Source organism: Myotis nattereri, assembly GCF_964212035.1.
Source record: "Myotis nattereri genome assembly, chromosome: 2".
Lineage (NCBI taxonomy): Eukaryota > Metazoa > Chordata > Mammalia > Chiroptera > Vespertilionidae > Myotis > Myotis nattereri.
This window is the reverse complement of record NC_138076.1, coordinates 205,564,692-205,585,534: the sequence shown is the minus strand read 5'-3', so window position 1 is coordinate 205,585,534 and position 20,843 is coordinate 205,564,692. Positions and strand designations below refer to the sequence as shown.

At 48.3% G+C, this 20,843-nt stretch overlaps 1 protein-coding gene across 1 annotated transcript in view; it reads left to right on the top strand.

Moving 5' to 3' along the window:
* Positions 1–20,843, top strand: part of SYN3 (synapsin III) — a 419,516-nt gene that overhangs the window by 33,455 nt on the left and 365,218 nt on the right. The gene's annotated exons all lie outside the window — the stretch shown is intronic.

Sequence of the window (20,843 nt, the reverse complement as noted above, 5' to 3'; positions counted from 1 at the left end):
TTGATATAAATGAGGGTCGCCACCAATCTTTCTCCTCCACGAGTCTTTCAACCGTTATTAAAATCCCACCACCCACCAGCTATGTAATCATGGAAACTAACCCAAGTTCTCTGAGCCTCGGTCACCTCTTCTGTATAATGAGGACTGTTTTACTTATGGCTCCTCGCTGGGGCATTGTGAAGAATAACGAAGTAATATGCCACCACATGGTGTAGAATAGCGGCAGGCAGAGGCAGAGGAAGTGGGCACAGGTGACTGACTCATCTAAGGGAGCTGAAATGCATTTCTTGAGAGAAAGAATGAAGAAAATCGCCCTAAGGATTGGCATAAGGATTTTCTTTGTCACTGCCAATGAATTATTTTCAATGATCCTTTTCTAAAAAGCCATGAGATTCGGAGTGAGAAGTGACTTCAAATTCCATCTCTATCACATATTAGTCACTATTTCTCCCTCCTTCCTGAACTTACACTTCATCAGGCTACAAAAATATAATTCCTTCACTGGAATATGTCTCTCACAATATTTTGGTAAAAAATCTAACTAGAGCCTGGCCAGTGTGGCTCAGTAGTTGAGAATTCACGCATGAACCAAGAGGCCACTGGTTCAATTCCTGGTCAGGGCACATCCCTTGCTTGCTAGCTCAATCCCCAGTAGGGGGTGTGCAGGAGGCAGCCAATTGATGTTTCTCTCTTATCAATATTTCCATCTTTCTATCCTTCTTCCTTCCTGTATCTCTAAAATCAATGAAAACACATAAAAATTATTTTAAAAGAAAAGCATCCAACTAGCTACTTGGATTAAAATGTGCAAAAGCAGTGTACACAGTGGTTAACATCCAGAATCGGGCAGTGGTTTGGGTTGAAATTTTGATTCCACCATTACAACCGAGTGACTGTGGGCAAGTTTATTAATCTCTGTGAGCCTGGATATACTCATCAGTGAAATGGGAATAATATCAATAATTATCTCATGAAGATGCTGTCATAATTAAAAATATTAATAGGTGTAAAGCCCTTAGGATGGTATCTGGCACATAATAAGGACTTGATAAGTGTCAGATATGTAGAGAACATGCCAGACCAGACATAAAGTGGTCCAGGCCCTTGGGGTAGGTACCCCCTTTCCTAACTTCCCAGACAGAATACTAAAGACAGAGGATCCTTTCACATTTGTAGATCTGCTCATTGTGAAACCATGTCTTAAGGCTGCCCTTAAGGATGATGGATCATATTGTGATTGATCGTGACCATGGGAAAATCCCATCAAAAATATTTTACTCTGCATTACAATGATGCATGAAGCAGAGGAATCCTATAGACAGGAAGGAGAAATGAAAGGGGGTCTGGTGAAGGAGCAGGAGGCTATAAAGAAGAAGAGTGGCCGAAACCGGTTTGGCTCAATGGATGGAGCGTCGGCCTACGGACTGAGGGGTCCCGGGTTCGATTCCGGTCGAGGGCATGTACCTGGGTTGCGGGCATATCCCCAGTGGGAGATGTGCGGGAGGCAGCTGGTCGATGTTTCTCTCTCATCGATGTTTCTAACTATCTCTCTCCCTTCCTCTCTGTAAAAAATCAATAAAATATATTTAAAAAAAAAAAAGAAGAAGAAGAGTGAGGCCAGGCCAGTGTGGCTAAGTGGTTGATGCTGACCTTCAAACCAGGAGGTCAAGGTTCAATCCCTGATCAGGGCACATGTTGAGGTTTGGGGGTCGATCTCTGGAAGGGGGCATGCAGGAGGCAGCCAATCAGTGATTCTCTCTCATCATTGATGTTTTGATCTCTCTCTCCCTTTCCCTTCTTCTCTGAAACCAATCTGTAATAATAAAAGCATAATATGCTAATTAGACTGGACGACTTTCTGGATGAAGCCGGGGCTGCAAGGGAAGCCTGGGTCCTGGGTGCCTGCTGGTGGCTGGAGGGAAACCCAGGTTCCAGGTGCCAGAGGGAAGCCGGTGCCAGCAGCCAGGGGAAGGAAGGCCTATTCTTGCACAAATTTCATGCATCGAGCCATATATATGTGTGTATATATATATATATATATATATATACTAGAGGCCCAGTGCACGAAATTCGTGCATGGGGGGGGTGTGTGTCCCTCAGTCCGGCCTGCACCCTCTCCAATCTGGGACCCCTTGGGGGATGTCCGACTGCTGGTTCGGGCCTAAACCGGCAGTTGGACATCCCTCTCACAATCTGGAACCACTGGCTCCTAACAGCTCACCTGCCTGCTTGCCTGATTGCCCCTAACCACTTCTGCCTGCCAGCCTGATTGCCCCCTAACTGCTCCCCTGCCAGCTTGATCGCCCCCAACTGCCCTCCCCTGCCCTCTCCTGCCAGCCCGATCGCCCCCAACTGCCCTCCCCTGCCAGCCTGATCACCCACAACAGCCCTTCCCTGCTGGGACCCGCCTCCTCCACCTCCCCTGTGTATATGGCCATCTTGTGGTGGCCATCTTGTGACAACATCACATGTGAGGGTGCGAGGACCATCTAGGCTTTTATTAATATATATATATATATATATATATATATATATATATATATATATATATCAAGAGTGAGGAAGAAGCCATGAAAGAAAGCTATGTACTGTCTCCTGACCTTTACAATTGCTAGCCTAGACCTCTGCTGATTCAGCCAGCTCACCCTCCTTTCCTGTTGACATCAGTCCAGAGCATAGAAGCACAGTATGAATCACCAGAATGAGCAGATAATGGACCTGGAAGAGCTTAAGATAAGAAGGGGAGGGAGATGACTCAGGAAGGAAGCTTCTAGTTGGGAGAGACAGGAGGTCTGAATGCCCTAATGTTGCCGTGGGAGGATTAGAAAGATACCATCACAGTGGCTGCCTACAGGACTCTGACCCATGGTCCAGGTGATGGCCCCAAATGCACATGTGGATAAGATTTGTTAGTATGCATATGTTCCCAGCCTCCATATGCTCTACCGCACACACATTAAAACAATTTTTTAAAACATGTTCAGTAATTAGTAGAGTTTCAGCCTGCTATTTGAGTTTATTAGGGTTTTATGATACAAATTCAGAAGAATGTGAAGAATGTGATTGGAGAGAGAGGCCAGGAGAGCCAAAGAAAAGGGAAGAAGAAATAAAAATAACAGCTGAAAGGGTTGGATGTTACCATCTGAAGGATTTCATGAGGGTGAGCTCAGGAGATTAAATGGGGTGAGGAGAATGGAGGGGAAGATGAACGGGGATTTTAAAAAGTTGCTCTAGGTTATATAATGGACTCCTTTTAGTGGTCTTCAAGAGATCCGGAAACAGTTTAAAATTCCTTTTGATTGCTAGATGCACTTTTCAAAATATGACTTTATTGAGAGACGGATCCAGGGTCCAGTCATGAGGGCTGTTTATGTGGCCTGAACTTGAGGACCTCGGCCCCACTCACTAAAGTCATGGACTGGGCTGCACAAACCCCTTTGTTCTACTAAAGAATTGTTGGTGAAGGCAAATGAGAAGATGTCAGCGCCACTTATTTAAACTTTGGGAACACAGTTTTGAGGGAGTAAGACACACTCTCAGTCTTTTCTTGAGCTGAAATAGGAGGCCTTCCCTCCTGTCCGTGTTTCCTGTGGGGAAGAAGCCAGGCACAAGATGACCTGTTTAAGTTGGAGGACAGTTGACAGGAGGTTCGCATCATTGGGGAAATTACCAGCTCTAACGACAGGAAATGTGTATCCCTGGAGATGGCTGCAGGAAATTGGTTTTCTCCTTTGCCCAGAAATGTCTGTGCTGAGAAGTCACAGGGGGGTGCAGCTGGAATGGGGGGCAGCCCTGGGACTTCGTGTTTGACAGCCAGGACTGGGAACAGCCTTTGCTGACATCAAGAGCCTGCAAGAATTGATGAGAAAGGACCTTGGGGCTATGGACAGTGGCCTGGGGTGGGTGACGCTGGGGAGTTAGAAGTGGGACAGTCAGAGTGGCTTAATGAGAGGATGAGATTGTGCTGGGCTGGGAAGTGTTCCACCTCCGGCTGTACATCAGCCCAGCACCTACCAGGCCAGACTCCGCATGAGTCTCCAGGAATGCGCATTCCCGTACCTCACCTGCGGAGACCCTGATTCAGGAGAGCTCAGGTGAGGCCTGGGCATGGCTTTTTCATAAGCTTCTCCATGATTTTGGTGAAGCGGATCCACAAACCAGAATGTGAAAGATACCAGTTGAGTCAATCATGACTACGCCCTCTCTGACCAGCCGGTTAAGAAAATGATTCTACTGGCCACAAACTATGGAAGAACATTTTTTAATGTGTTCATTTCCACAGTAAACTCTCTCCAGGATAAAATGAAGAAAAACCTCCCAGCCTCTCTTAAATCTTCTCCTCCCCCTCCCTCTCCTCCTTCTCTTCCTTCTCCTCCCCTTCTTTGAATTTCACATCAAACAAAATACGGAACTTGGATGTGTATCTAGCCCACATTCAAACATGATCTTCATTCCTGTGGACCCAGGAAAGCAGTGGGACAGCCATGGCCGTGCGAGAGTCCTGAGGGTTGAGGGCAGGGGGTGTAGAGAGGAGGGGAACCAGAAGCAAACATCTCCCTCAGTGTCAAGTTGACACGGTTTCCATTAGGTCTGGGCTATGCTGGACCTGCAGGGCTCCAAGCTCCTCCATTCAGGGGATCCAAGCAGGATCAGGGAAGGCAGGGTGGTGGCCCAGGGGCAGTGAGTCCAGGAACTTAAAAGCCCCAAGTGGCAGGAGTCAGGAACAGCCCGTGTAAGAGGTTTGGGCCCTGATCTCAGCTGTCCAATCAGAGAGCCATGGTCTAGGATCGGCAGCACAATGCTTTCTAAATACCTGGACATTAGAAGGCGCCAAGGAACGAGTTTAAAATACAGATGTGCAGGCCTTGCTCATTTCTGATCCTTGCCACCTTATGTCTTTATGCTAACCATCCTGTCAGTCCATAAACATGCAAAAAGCGCCCACTGTGTGCTTGCTAGTCTGCTAACTGCATGAGGACAGGGATGGCACCTGTCTAGTTCATCCTCAGTGTCTAGTACAGTGATGGCGAACTTATGACACGCATGTCAGAGGTGACATGCAAACTCATTTTTTTGGTTGATTTTTCTTTGTTAAATGGCATTTAAATATATAAAATAAATATCAAAAATATAAGTCTTTGTTTTACTATGGTTGCAAATACCAAAAAATTTCTATATGTGACACGGCACCAGAGTTAAGTTAGGGTTTTTCAAAATGCTGACACGCCGAGCTCAAAAGGTTCGCCATCACTGGCCTAGTATAATCCCCACTCATTCAAAAACAATGGAGTGAGTGCTTACTATCCGCCAGGCTGAGCTAGGCACTGGGACACAGTGATTAAGGAAGACATTTCCTACACTGAGTCCAATGGGAGAGACAGTCCAGAGGTCAATGAATCACAGCAACATGACAAGTGCTTGAACAACAGGTGCGAAATTTCTTACCTTTTGAACCCACCTCACACGGGAGCCAGGGAGATTATCCTGAAACACCAACCCAGACACTGTATCGCTGAAGGCCGTCAATAGTTCTCTTGGGGCTCCTCTTCCTGAAGTGAGGTCTGTAGCCTCCATGTGCTCAATAAATTCTTGTTGATGTGTAATAATAGCTAAAATTTGTAAAGCACTTACTAAGTGCCCAAAACTGTTCTACTCACTTTATGTATATTCCTAGAGACCCAGTGCACGGAATTCATGCATGGGTAGGGTCCCTATTGGCTGGTTCTGTTTTTTATACTCATTTTATGCCGGGGTCCAGCCCTGGCGGTCCAGGGGCTCCCAACAGTGTGGACAGAGTCAGCGAAGGATGATTTACACGGAGGCAGATTCTCCGCGGATCTTAGCTGTGCCTGGCTGAGGCCACAGAGAGAGATGCAGAGGCAAGCTGACCCTTTATTTTATAGTCAGAGGTAAACAAGGTAGTGGTTACCATAGCTACACTGTATTTGTGAGTTTCACTTGTTTTTGTTCTTGTTCTTGCTGCACTTCCCTCAGCCCATTAGCTTCCCAGATAAGATCTAGGGAGGTTATAAGGTCAAGCCTAATTACATTTAAGAGGACTATGTCCTCTAAGTTGGGACTTGTTTGTGACTTTGCCAACAGGTCAGTCCCAGGCTTAACCCTATAGCTGCTCCCCACAATTTTACAGGTGAGCAAACCAAATCCTACAACTTGTAAGTAACTTCACAATGGTCATGTAGTGAGTGCAAGACAGAGCCAAGACTTCAACCCAGGCAGCCTGGTTCCAGAAGCCAAGCTCAAGCCAATGTCCCCCGTGTTGTTAGCAAGGATGAACAACATCGGTAGAACAGTGCTCTGTGCTAAGCATAACAACACAATAAGCTGTTTCTTTCATTCTCATCCTTACCATCATTTTATTTGAGAAAAATCTCGGCACAGAAAGGTTAAGTAACCTGCCTGACATTTGCTCCCTGTCTGACTGTGGGGGCCTGTGCCTTTAACAACCATGCTATGCTGCCTCGATTCTGGAAGTGTGGTACATGATTGTTAGATAAGTGAATGGGGAATGGTGTCTACATGTTCTCTGCACCTCCCCCATCACCAAGCAGAGAGCCTGATGCATGGAGGGTGCCCCACACATGAGTTCTGCAGAAATGATGGCAATGAGGTACAAGTGATATGACATCAGCCCGGGGATCAGCTCTGACTTGTCCTCCGGGCTCTGCCTCAGAGTTGCTGTGTGACCTTGGAGGCTTCACTCCTGCCCAACCAGCCCCCCCGCCCCACCTACCCCCAATTTAACCATCCAAAAACGGGAGGTTTTTGATTCCCTGACTTCCCACCACTCTCATGCTGATTCCAGCAGCCATGGTCCTGCGTGGGCCCAGAAAGCCCTCTTTCCATCTTGGAGGCCAACTAGGTAACACTCCTCCTCTGAGTGACCTGATTGGTTTGTTCGCCTCTTGATGCAGGTGCTGTTTTGGTTGCCTGGCAACACAGTGATGGAGACTGCCAGGTCCCAGAGGAGCAGTAAGTGCGTGAGCAAATATTCATACGGGATCAGTGGCCACAGCCCGAGCAGCACATCTCCGAATTCCTAATTCCTCCTGTCCTGGATGTGCTTTTCCCATCAAGCTGATAGAGCGGACTAATGAGGGATGTTTGGAGCAGGCGGAAGAATTTCCATTCTGGTGATGGCAAAAATTCTTATGCACAGTCTCACCTGCCATAAGGAGGTGACCCTATCGTAAAAATCACAAGCATAGGCTTGTGCTTTCGTATTGCTAATAAAATATCTCCTTCTGCTCCCTTCTGTGTAAAAAAAAAACCAAACTACTGTGCCCTCTGTTCCACCTGCCTTTAAATGTACATCTCAGGTTTTGAATTACAAGACAGGTCCTATAAATCGGCCCAACTGACCCCCGTGATCACCCTACACAGCAGGCAGAACTGGACTCAGCAGATAGACACACCTTGAGAAAGGTGAAGAGCGTGCTTCTGAAATAATGTAGATTGGGATTCAATTCCTGGCTCTGCCACTTACAAAGTGTACAACTTGAGTAGGTTTTTTAGCTTCTCTGAGCCTCAGTTTTTCCATCTGTAAAATATTAATAGCTATCACAAAGAGTCATTGAAAGAAAAAAAATAACGGTGGTTAAATACTCAGCACAGAGGCTGGGGCCCATGTGCACAGTTGTTGTCATTACTATTATTATTGCTTAGGGTCACACACGCCACCGGAGGAGTAAATCAGGATTTGAATCCAAGTCTCTAGAAATGTCAAGGCACGTTTTTGCCATTACTTCATTCCCCCTTTGAAAGTAAAACATGGCCAAAACCGGTTTGGCTCAGTGGATAGAGCGTCGGCCTGCGGACTGAAGGGTCCCAGGTTCGATTCCGGTCAAGGGCATGTACCTGGGTTGCGGGCATATCCCCACTGGGGGATGTGCAGGAGGCAGCTGATCGATGTTTCTCTCTCATTGATGTTTCTAACTCTCTATCTCTCTCCCTTCCTCTCTGTAAAAAATCAATAAAATATATTAAAAAAAAAAAAAAAAAAAAAAAAAAAAAAAAAAAGAAAGTAAAACATGTAACATTTGATGATACCGATGATTTTCAAGGCAGTACTTTACACGTTTCTAAGAACTCTATATGTTCTCATATATTTCGTCCTCACCACAACCTCAGAAAGAAGGCAGTATTATCCTCATTTTGTAAATAAGGAAGCCAAAGCAAAGGCTTGCTCAAAGGCATACGACTAGCAAGTAGCAGAGCAGGATTCAAACAGTCTAACTCCATCTTCCATGTTTTTAACTGCTACAGTTTATCCTCCTCCATGCAGCCCAGGGGGAACAATCCATTTCAGACTTGCCTGGCTATTCCTCTGGCGATTGAGCTTGGCTGAAATCCTGGGGGAATACCCAGAGGCCCACCTAAGCAGAGTCCTAGTTAGTTGGGGTTTGGGGTGAGAGGAAAATGAATGGAAGATGTAGCTTCTTTGTTGTGTCTCTGTGCTGTGAGACCCGTGAAACTCAAAGTCGTTCAGGTGGAGAGTGAGGAAGATCAGAATTGGAAAGCGAGTAGCTCCTGGTGTTCCAGCCCCGTGCTGATTCAAAGCCACGGGGTTTGCCAGGCACTTTCGGATGGAAGCGTCCCAGCAGGTCTGCAAAGTTCATTGTATCACACAGCTTTGCAGGTGAAGAACCCAAAGCTGGGACCAGGGAGGAGGCTGACCCAGGGCCACACAGCCGTGGACCTGGGACTCGAACTCCAGTTCAGTGGTTCTCAGCCTTGGCTACACAATGGTGTCACCTGACAAAATATATGCCTGTGGATCCCCAGGCCTCATGCCCTGTCAACTGATACGGTCGGGGCACCCAAGTGTTGGTGCATGTTAGCCCTTAGAGGTGATTCTCTGGTGCAGCCGGGGGTGAGAACCGCGGCCTAGGTTCCCACGGGAGCTGGTCTTTCTGCCTCACTGCGGCAGCTTCCCTGTGAGCTGTGCGGGCAGATGCATGAGAACATGACTTTGAAAGTGGCTTGAACAGCTAAAACCTTCAAGCTCCCTTAACTACAAAGGAACGCCCACTGACACCTGTCTGTCCTTAAGGGGGACTCCAAGGACTCGGAAACTTCTTTCTCTGGTTGCCATGGCAATCTTGCAATGTCAGCAAAAATAATCTGCGCTACAAACAGGTAAGCACGAAACCACTCAAAATCTGGAGCTCCGAATCCATCTCCCCTCCAGACCACGCCAGGTCACCTCTGGCCTTCACTTAGGAATTCTTGAAAACAACCACAGATGTTAGCACAGTTAACCACTCCCCTCATTTCACTAGGGCTCAGAGATGAAATAAATTGCCTCCTGCCGAGGAGTAGATTACCATGGTCAGATTTTCTTTTATTCTATGCTCCACCTCTCCCTCTTCCTAAATGATTTTTTTTTTAACCCAAAGAGGACATGGAAAAAAATTGAAAAATTCTTCCACTTTTACCTTTATATTTTTTTCACTTAATTTTTTAAATATAAAAATTGCACATATGTATGGTGCACAGCATGATTATTTGATGTACTTAGAGAAACCGGAATGGACTCAGAGCCCTTTTATTCCATCTGATAACACTTAGCGTTTAGTCCCTCACAGGCATCCTTGCATTTGTACCCCCTGGATCAATCGACAGACATAGCAACTCATCTTCAGGCAGACTTCAGGCACCATGATAGGGAGAGAGGGGGAAATATGAAAAGATCTTTCCTACGACCTTAAAAATTTTGCCATTGATGGGCCACCTAATCGAATCTGCCCTTGTTGGCAAGTACGAAAACTCCTGACTTAGGATCCCAGGGCCAGGTTTGCTACCCACTAGCTGTGTTACATGACACCCAGCTGAGTGTTAAAAGCTCGCATGGCATTTGTTGTCAGACAGAACTGACAGCTGTGTGAGTTCTCACCTCAACTGCGTATTATGTAGATGAATTGTGTGAGCCTCAGTTTCATCACCTATAAAATGGGGATATCTCCTTAACAGAGTTGGAATATGGATATGTAAAGCATTTAGCACAGCGCCTGCTCCTCAAAAAGTGCTCAACGAGTCACAGCTATCATCAGCGTAACCTATAAACCATGGATACTATGGAATCTGCCTACCTCACAGGAGTGAGCTGAAATGAGGGGATTCATGGGAAAGGACTTTGCAAACGACCAAATTTACATACAAGAGGGCTTATTTCTACAGTTGTGTTGTTATTGTTAGAGCTTGCTCACTCTCTTTAGATGCGTTGTGAATAGCACACCTGGGCTCTTCTTGTCAAAAATGAATATCATTTTTATTCTGCAGCACAACTGCTGTGTGGAATTGGATTTCTTACCGAGTGGCGAGAAAGCGTGCATGCACTGTGTGTGCATCTGTATGAATGCAAATTCCTGCTCTGAATTGTTCCCAGGGAAACGGTCCTATGATGCAACATGTTCTTTCCTCCCTGGGTCCATCGAAATTATTGGTTAAAAGCAAGAGAAATAGCCTTGGCCAGTGTGGCTTTGTGGTTGAGCATCGGCCTATAAACCAGGAGTTTGAGGTTGGATTCCCAGTCAGGGCACATACCTGGGTTGTGGGCTCCATTCCCAATGGGGGGCATGCAGGAGGCAGCTAATCAATGATTCTCTCTCATTATTGATATTTCTATCTCTCTCCCTCTCCCTTCATCTCTGAAATCAAATATATATATATATATATATATATATATATATATATATATATATATTTTTTTTTTAGAGGCCCGGTGCACGAATTCATGCAACAGTGGGGGCCCTCAGCCTGGCCTGCAGGATTGGGCCAAAACTGGCTCTCTGACATTTCTCAAGGGGTCCTGGATTGCAAGAGGGCACAGGCCAGGCCGAGGGACCGCACCAGTGCATGATCAGGGATGGGGAGGGAAGTGGGAGGTTGGCCAGCCAGGGAGGGACAGTGGGAGGGCTCCAGGGTGTGTCTGGCCCATCTTGCTCAGTCCCGATTGGCTGGACCCCAGCAGCAAGCTAACCTACTGGTCAGAGCATCTAACCCCTGGTGGTCAGTGCATGTCATAGCGAGCGGTTGAGCATCCTTAGCATATTACGCTTTGGTTGGTTGAATGAACGACTGGACATTTAGGATATTAGGCTTTTATTATGTTGGAGATATATATATATATATATATATATATATATATATACACATATATATATATATATATATATATTTCTTTTTGTAAAGCAAGAGAAATAACTTGGGCTGCTAACACAAGAAGGGAATTTAGTAGAGGTAGGAGATTCACAAAATAATGGGGACAGGGATGGCATGAAGGGCTTGAGAAACTGGCAGAGACCTAGGGGGTTCTGGAGGTTGGCTCACAAGATTCATGATCAAGCAGCAACCACTGGTCCAGCCTCTTCAGCCTGCTGCTGCTGTGGCCACCCTCAGTCTGACCAACCTCATGGTCAACCTCTCTCTCTCTCCATCCTTGTCACTTTCTGGAGAGACTAAGTCCCAAGAGTGAGCATCTAATTGGCCCAACTTAGGTGACAGCCCTGCCGCCAGGACTTTGGGGACTAGGAGGTAAATTGTGGAAAGATCTGACCCTGGGAATTGCCAGGTCTCCAACAATGAAAACTCCCCCACCCATCCCCCGCCAAGAAATGTAGAGGAATACATGCAAACATCTTCCTTGGAGCCACCTTTTGTCCAGCTCTCACTTTACTGATGAAGAAGGCTGAACGGTTGTTCAGTGAGTACACGGCAGGTCTCCTGGCTCCCAACCCCACGTTCACTCCTACGCAAAACCCAGAGACTTGTAAAATCATAAGCTGCTTCTCAGCTTTAAGCAATATCTCAGGTGGGGAAAAAGGGGACTGACTCTATGGAGGGTGACGATGTGTTTTCAGGCTTATTCTCATTACATAAGCTCGGTACATAAGAATAAATAATGCTAGAATGCAGCTGACCTCCATGTACATGACAGAGAATCTCATTACTACAAACCCCTTGGTGATATATGTGGAGAACTGGCTACCATACATTGCATTTTCAATAGAAAACCATTAAGCACGCCCGCATCTAATTGCCTTTTTATTCTCATTCATAGTGCAATTAAAACGCCATCATTTGCCTGGTTTCTTATCTAAACCTCTATTTCACTCTGATGCTTTCCTTACTAGCAAGGCTTTTTGAATTGCAGACCCAGACAAGAACACCCTTCCCATTTTCCCCCAAGCAAACTCCCTGTGCGTGTTTGGAAATCAACAGTAAAACAACCCACTATTGTTATAACTCCAAATGTTAGAATTAGGAGGCATGTTGGAGGAGCTCGCTCTGGCCTCCTGTTTTTACAGGTAGGGAAACTGAGGCTTAGAAAGGCTATACTAGGCGAGTAGAGACAAATGCCCAGAAAGGCTAGGCTGTGTTTTTAAGCTGAGATTTCCTGGATCCTTTTATGTCCCACTATTGTCACCATCTGTGACTGAACAGAAACTACAAGGACTTTCTTAAAGGGACCTGAAGCACTGTCTAACCCAGAGGTGGAAAGTAACAGCCAACAGAGCCAATCCTGCCCATATATGGATTGGATTCTGCCCAACAGTCTTGACCCATACATTCTCTTTTAAAAATATTTTAAATTAATTGCCAACATTTAAAAATCTAGAGGTTTAACATATTCTGATTTTCTGGCTCTTTAATAAAAAATGAGATTCTCTGGGAACTCAGGGTCCATATTCCCATGCGGCAAAAATCAGTTGTTGCTGAGTCCATTGCCCCCTTAGGCAGGTGTGCACACCTGGGGGCTGGGGGTAAGAGCCCCACCCCGCCCTTTCTGCCACACCCTGCCAACCTCACTTGCTTCATTATTGCCTGTCCTCGAGTTTTCCATCCATGAGCTAGAGTTATTCCCTCTTAGTTACTGAACTTGGGTTCATTGCCTCTTAGTGACTGAGGTCACTTGCGGACGTCAGGCAGTAAGTGGAGATGTTGGAAGAGATCTGTCCAAGGGCTCAGCCCTTACCTCTCCTCCTTCTCCCACTACACGCTTTCTCCAGCCGGTCTGGTACAATCCCAGGTACAATCCCAGGTCAGGGCCCTCCCCAATGCGTATCCCTGGCCGCAGACTCTCCCCTGAGCTCTGTGTACCCAGCCACCCACTGTCGGAGGAGGTCATCGAGAGGGCGGGCCAGTAGTTGACCTGAGAGCTGAACTTGGGCAATTGAAAGCTCCTCCCCTCACCTTGGGGTGTAGATCGCACCCACTGTTCCCATAGATGGGCAGTTTCAAAGGCGAGACCTCCAGAGAGGAATGTGTTGAGACCATCTGGACTGAAACCATTTAACTGAGGCCTTGACATAAACTGCTAAGATTCTGGCAGGCAGGTGCGGAGGCCTCCTGCCTTCGGCTGCCCAAGACGAGCCTCATATATACTAGTAAGTTCCCTGCTTATTAAACCTGCCACCTACCAACCTGGAGTGGTATGCCTCTCCTCCATCTCTCCTTGCGCTGTGGATGGGGCTAGTTTTGACACCCCCACCCCCACCCCCAGGTTGCAAACCAACACCTAGATTGAGCAAGTTGCTTAGACTTTCAGTGTCTTCATTTCCCCATCTATAATACGGGGATAGTGAGCATATATTTTCGTCATAAGGTTGTTAGGAGAATTCTGTATAGACAAACCTACCTGTTGTAGGATGTCAAATAGGGCTCTCAAATGTCTACAATGGAATCTTTCATTTCCCTCTGCCTCCAACCTGCTCCTCTCTGGTCTTCCCCATGTTGGTCATAGCGCCATTATCCCATGGGTGGCTCAAGCTAAACACCTAGGAGTCTCTCTTCATTCATGCCCTCAATCCAATCCATCATCAAACTTTCCATGATGCTCTCAAAATCTATTTCAATTGGCCCACTTTCCCCATCCCTGTTGCCAGCACCTTGGCCTAGGTCACCGTCACCTCGGGACTTCTGGAATGGCCTCCTGCTATGGATTGAGTGATGCTTCCCCAATATGCGCATGTGTGGTGGTATTTGGAGAGCGGGCTTTTGGTGGTAATTAGGTTTAGATGAGGTCAGGAGGGTGTGGACCTTCGAAGAGGAGATATCAGGGAGCTTGCTCTCTTTCTTTCTCTGCCAGGTGAGGACACAGGGAAAGGTACTAGCAATCTGCAGGCCAGAAAGAGGCCAGAAACTGGCCATGCTGGCACCTTGATCTTACAATTGCAACCTCCAGAACTGTGAAAAAATACACAGCTATTGTTTAAGCCACCCAGTCTGTGGTATTTGTTATGGCGGCCTGAGCAGATAAGACAGACTCACACTGGTCTCCCTGCTTCCATTCTTTCTCTCCCAATCCAGTCTGCATACAACAGCCAAAGGGGTCTTTTACCACCATCCTTGACCTCTTCTAACCTTTCAGTGGCTTATTTGTGTCCTTACAACAGAACTGGAGATCCTCACGTTGGCCCACAGGGTCCTAGGAGATTTCCCTCCAGTTGCCGCTCCGGCCTAGCTCATTTCCCTTTGGTCACCACACTCATCCATCCCCTTCTCTAGTTCCAGCCTCAGGACCACCTGCATTTAATTTACTGCACCTGTCAGCCATGGGATCGCATTTATCCGACTCCTAGACCGCCCCAGTGCAAAGGGACCTTGGAGACCATCCTATTTATAGCATCCCTGGCCACCTTTCTTATTTATAATCACCCTCCCACCCCATAATGCTCCTAACAAGCTGATAATAGGCTCTTTGCGTATTTGCATATCGCCTGCCCCACCCCCACCCCATGCAAACTCCTTGAGGGCGATAGGTAGACTTTGTCTCGTTCCCTGTTGCATCCCTGGGGCTAAGTACCCAGCACACTGTCAGACATTTGCGACGGTGGCTCATAGTTTTCTCAGAGGCGCCTCCTGAGGTCCAGGGAGGCCAGGGGACTTGCTCCAAGCCGGCTTCCAAGGACACTGCGCTCTTCGCACTCCCCGGGGGGCGCCTAGACGCTCTCGGGATGGAGAATTACTCCCTCACCCGGCTGCCCGCGCCAGGGGAAACTGAGGCTAGAAGCGACTTCCCCTGCGTGGAGAGGGGAGGAGCCCGGGTGCGGAGAGGCGGGGCTATCGGGGGGCGGGGCCTGGATGCCGGGGCCAATGGGGCTACGCGGCGCGGGGGGGCCGGGCCGCCGCGGGGAGACGCTCCCGCGCCGAGGGGTGCGGAGGCTGAGCGCCGGCACCTGGAGAGGACCCGCAGGCGGGCGCGGCGGCCAGGACACCCGCGGGCTCCGCGCTCCAGGCAGCTCCCCGGGTAAGCAGAGCGCTGCAGCGAAGTAGACTTTGGAGGGTGTCCGGCAGCGGGGAGTCCCCCCACCCCCCAACCCCACCCCCCAGCCGGGACTACTGGCGGCGTCCGCGGGCGCTCCGGCTCTGAGCCCGCGGGATGCGGCCGCGCGGCTGGGCCCGGAGCGAGGCGAGAGCCGCCGCGCCACGCTTCCTCCCCGGCTGCTGCTGCCCGGCCCGGCCCTAGGATCGACGGCTCCATGTGCGGGGAATGCAGAGCCAGAGCGGCTCTGCGTAGCGGCTCCTCGCATAATCTGCACCCCGCGCCAGGGCCCGGGGAAGAGCTTGCGGGGAGTCGGGGACCGCAGCGACCGGTCCCTCTGCTCCGCGTAGGTCTTTAGAACCTTCTGGCCTGTTGCCCTGGGGTTCGGGGTCAGATTTGTCATGCTGTTTCCTGTTCCTAGTCATCCTGGGGCGCAGGAAAATCCTCTCAAAGCGCTTGCTTCCCTGCCAAGCGCCCCGCGTATTTATTCAGCATTTATTGGGCTCCTATTGTGGGCCAGACACTGTGCTAAGTAAGCCTTAGCGGCGCGAAGAAGGGCCTTGGAGGAGCTCGTGGGGCCAAGAAGGACGAGAGTAGGAGCAGGTATAAGCGCACTGGAATACAGGGAACAGAGGTGTAGAGGAGGACCGTGAGCAAGCCAGGAAGGCTTCACGGAGGAGGTGACTATTGCGTGGGCACTAGAGGAGCCGGAGGATTTTCCTGGCTGAAAGCTGTGTGTGTTGGGAGTGGATGGGATGGCAGGGAGTCCAGATAGATTTTCTTGTGCAAAGATAAAGAAAGTGGAAAGCTCAGTACCCAGATAATCCTGCGTCAGACAACCAAGTAAGATGGGGGCCTATTTGGGATAGGAAATTAGCTGTCAACACCACAGGGGGCAAAAGCATGCACAGACCTTAAAAAGTGGCCTTAGACTATGTAGAATTTTGTTCTGGAATGAGGGAGGGCAGTGGGAAAATTGTGCAGTGACCCAGTCCCTGTGGCAGTTCTGGAAAATCGATGGAGACTGAAGCAGGAGAAAGCTGGTTGGTTGCAGCTACTCTTGGGGATGTGGCTGCAAATACTCTGGCCTCTTAAGGAAGCCCCATGTGCCCAGGAGCCCCCCTCCCTGCCTTCTAGCCATGGATTCAATAGGGCGGGGAGATGGGGTCCATGTGATGCCTGCTTCTGCAGGTCATTTTCATGTTGTTTCTGGAAGCTGTGACCTCGCCTGTCATCAGGGGTGGCCCCTGGAGGAGCGTGAAGGGCACCCCTGCTTCCGTTTTCCTACCTGCTGGCCTTCCCTTCTCCCTGGCCCCTCTCCCTGTCTCACAGAGACGCAGCCTCAGCTACTAGAGGCTGTAGTAACGAGCAAGGTCTGCTGGGGAGTCAGACCAGAAAGTCGCTTTAGCTGGGTGCCGGGGGACATGATCAACCTTTCTGAACCTCACTTTTCTGATTTCAAAGGAAAGCATCATACCCACCTGCCATAGGTACAGTTCTCTGAAAAAAAAAAAAAAAAGAATAAGAGATTGAGAATCGTGTGTAGGGGATTCTTGGGGAGTGGTCTTACTCTGGGGTGGGGGAGGGGGAAGTTGATCTGTGACGGAATCCATTGACCCCTGGGGCATGGGCCAGGCCTTTGCAGCCCCACGTTGACCAGCCAGTGGGTGCAGGCTATCCCCAGAGAGGGGTGTAACCTCGGGTGCCCCTTCAGCAGGACAGTGCCTGAAGGTGGACTCAGCTGTGAGCTGTGAAACAGCATTGCCTGCAGCTGGGGGAGTAAGGAGCATGTGGTCTCAGGTGGGGCTGAGAGCTGTCCCAGGCAGGCCGTTGGAAGGATGGGCTGGAAAGTAAATGAGATAAGTGACGAAGTGCTTTGCACTGTGCCCGGTGCAGAGCAGGCATTTTTTAAAGTGTTCATTTTTCTTACCTTTTAACTTCGTGACTGCGTCTGAAAATGGATTTTGGCGTTTAGTTGACTACATCAGCTTCTGTAAAGAAAGAACCGTTAGTCATACTGGCCACTGTGACTGCTGCTGCCTGTTAGTGCTGCCTGTTATGTCTGTGCATTCTCTCCAGCGATCCAGTAATCCTCCACGTTAGGTGCTTTTATTCTCATTTTACCGGCAACCCAGTTTTCCAAAACCCCAAAGAGGAGGAGTCCTTTGGCAGTAAATCAGTATCAATAGCAACAAATACCAAAACGATATGATTTATTATGCTTCTTGAAGTGACTTCATTGGTGGATTTACTAACTCATTCATTTTTATCCGATTATCCATTGCATCCATGAGTATCCAGTGCCTCCTACATGGTGGGTGCTATCCTAGGTGCTGGAAATACTATGAGGGGAGACGGACATGAAATGCTTTGCTTCTTCAAAAGCAAACCATGAAGGATGCAACATTGCATTGCACAGCCAGGATGAGATAGAGAGTAATAGGACCTCTTCCCAGCTGAGTCCCTCTCATCCCCCAGTTTCAATCTAACCTTCTCAGAAAGGCCTTTTGGACCATCCTGTGTAAAGCAGGTCCCTCCCTTTTACTCTCCCTTTATGGCACTTGTCCATCCCTTTGTTGGTCCTCCCCACTAGTCCGAAGGCTCCAGGAGTTCAGACATTGCTTTATCCCAAGAGCCCAGCACAATGCTTAGCACAGATTTATTGAATGATTGAAATGGATGAAGGGTGAGTCTGCTTAACAGAGTGGCTGGGGAAGGTCAGTCTGAGGAGTGATATTTACAGAGATCGGAGGGACAAGATTGATGCAGCAATGCAAGACCAAGAGGCAGAGAGAACAGCTTGCCCAAGCACCACGAGGTGGAGGGCTGGAGCTCAGCGTGACTGGGGAGCAGCCTGAGAGGAGTTTGGAGAAATAGATGGGGCCTTGGAAGGCCATGCTGAGCTTGGATTTTCCTCAAACTGCAGTGGAAAATCTTTGGAGTATTTTAAGTCTAGTAATGACCTGGCGTTATAGTATTTGTTTGTTGTCTGTCGAGCTTCTGGGAGACAAGCTCCATGGAGGAGAGGTGAATGGATGAGCTGGTTTATACAGTTACCAGGCGAAGAGTGGAGTAGAGAGAAGAATGGGATCTTGTCACAGATTTGCAGTTAGGAGAGAGATGCTGGTGTCCTGGCTGCACCATAGCAGTGGTATTGGAGAAAAGTAGGATTGGAGCTATAGTTTGAATGTCAAATGTATAGGACTTGATACATTAGACTTGAGGTACAGAGTAAAGGGAAGGATCAAGGATTGTCTTTTGGTTTAACATTGGGTGGATGCCAAATGTCCATCAACAAATGAATGGATTAAACAGAATGTGGTACAAACTCACAATGGAATATTAGCCATAAAAGGAATGAGTACTGATACATGCTACATCTGAACCTCGAAAACATTCTAAATCAGTGGTTCTCAACCTGGAGGTCAAGACCCCTTTGGGGGTCGAACGACACTTTCACAGGGGTCGCCTAAGACCATCGGAAAACACATATATAATTACATATTGTTTTTGTGATTCATCACTATGCTTTAATTATGTTCAATTTGTAACAATGAAAATACATCCTGCATATCAGATATTTACATTACGATTCATAACAGTAGCAAAATTACAGTTATGAAGTAGCAAAGAAAATAATTTTATGGTTGGGGGTCACCACAACATGAAGAACTGTATTAAAGGGTCACGGCATGAGGAAGGTTGAGAACCACTGCTCTAAATGAAAGAAGCCAGTCACAAAAGGTCACATAGTGTATGATTCCCTTTATGTGAAACTAGAGGCCCAGTGCACGAAATTTGTGCACAAGTAGGGTCCCTAGGCCTGGCCAGTGATCAGGGCCAATTGGGGCCTTCTAGCTGCTGGCCGGGACCTTCCTTCATTCCGTGCCACCCCCTGGTGGTCAGCGCACATCATAGTGAGCAGTTCAACTCCCAGTTGGTCGAACTCCTGTGGGGACAGTTTGCATATTAGCCTTTTATTATATAGGACTAGAGGCCATTTAAACAGATTCGTGCACTGGTGGGGTCCCTCAGCCTGGCCTGTGCCCTTTCACAATCTGGGACCCCTTGGGGATGTCGGAGAGCCGGTTTTGGCACGATAACCCCAGGCCCAATCCAGACAGGAGGGAGCCCCATCCTGTGCATTGAGCGTCTGTCCTCTGGTGGTCAGTGACTAGTCAACCGGTCATTTGGTTGTTCGGTCGCTTAGACTTTTATATGTATATACTAGAGACCCGATGCACGAAATTTGTGCCAGGTGCTCGGTCCTCGCAGCCACGGTGGCTTGCCTTGGCCCTCACAGCCCCAGCTTCATCCAGAAGGTCGTCCAGAAGGACGTCTGGAAGGTCGTTTGGATGTCTGGTCTAATTAGCATATTACACTTTTATTATTATAGATAGAATATCTAGAATAGGTAAATCCGTAGAGACAGAAAATGGATTGGTGTTTCATGGTTTGCCATGGGCTTGGGAGAAAGGATAAATGATGCCTAACTGCTTAAAGGGTAAGTGGGTTCCCCTTACCCTTGTTGGGGTGATGAAATAGTTTAGAATCTGATAGATGTGGTGTTGCACACATTATGAATGTATTAACTTTAAAATGGTTACTTTTATGTTATATGAATGTCACCTCACTTATTTTTTTTTTTTTTAAAAAGATTGGGTGGAAGGGAGCACCAGTCAGAGTGGAGGAGACTGGGTTAGGAGCAAGTTGGAGTTATGGGAGAAAATTCAAATGCTTTCTTGGAGATGCTCAAGATCTGGACATGGAACTCGAGGTGGGCGGAGTCTGGGCTGGAGAGACAAATGCGGGAGTTGTCAGCAGTCAGAAGCCAGCCAACAAGATGCATGAGACCGAGGGAGAGAGAATGTAGAGGAGCACATTCCAGCCTGGCTCATTCTTCCATTTAAACACACGAGGAAGATGCTATGGTCCTCATTTTCAGTTGACCCCAAAATGAACTTGCCCAAGGTCAGTCATTTTTTCATATGGGGTCCCTGGCTTCCAGGCCTTTACCTTTCCCATCTCAGCATGATGCCATTTCGAACTTCAGTAAAGACCTTCCCTCCCTCCCTCCCTCCTTCCCTCCCTCCCTCCCTCCCTCCCTCCCTCCCTCCCTCCCTCCCTCCCTCCTTCCCTCCTTCCCTCCTTCCCTCCTTCCCTCCTTCCTTCCTTTCTTCCCCCTTCTTCTTCCTTCTTCCTTCCACTGTCCCCTCTCCCTTCCTCCTACCTTCCTTCCCTCCCTCCCCCCTCTCCCTCCCCACCTGCCTCCTGTAGTCCTGGTTGAGTCCTCACATGTGGCAGGCACTGTTCTGGGCAGATGCTGGTGGAGAAGGTGGAAATGGCTCTACCCTTGTGGGGTGTACCAGGTAAACAAGCAGCTGCAGCCAACAGATACAGGGACCGTCGGAGCCTGGAACAGGGGCATCGATCCTGGGTTTGGGGGTGAGTGGATGCTCCCTAGAGAAAGTGACAGCTAAGGTGAGATTTGCAGCAGAAGGATTGAGTCTGAGAAAGAGAATGATTCTCCGGAGGGTTCGTGATCCCTGACGCCCTCCTG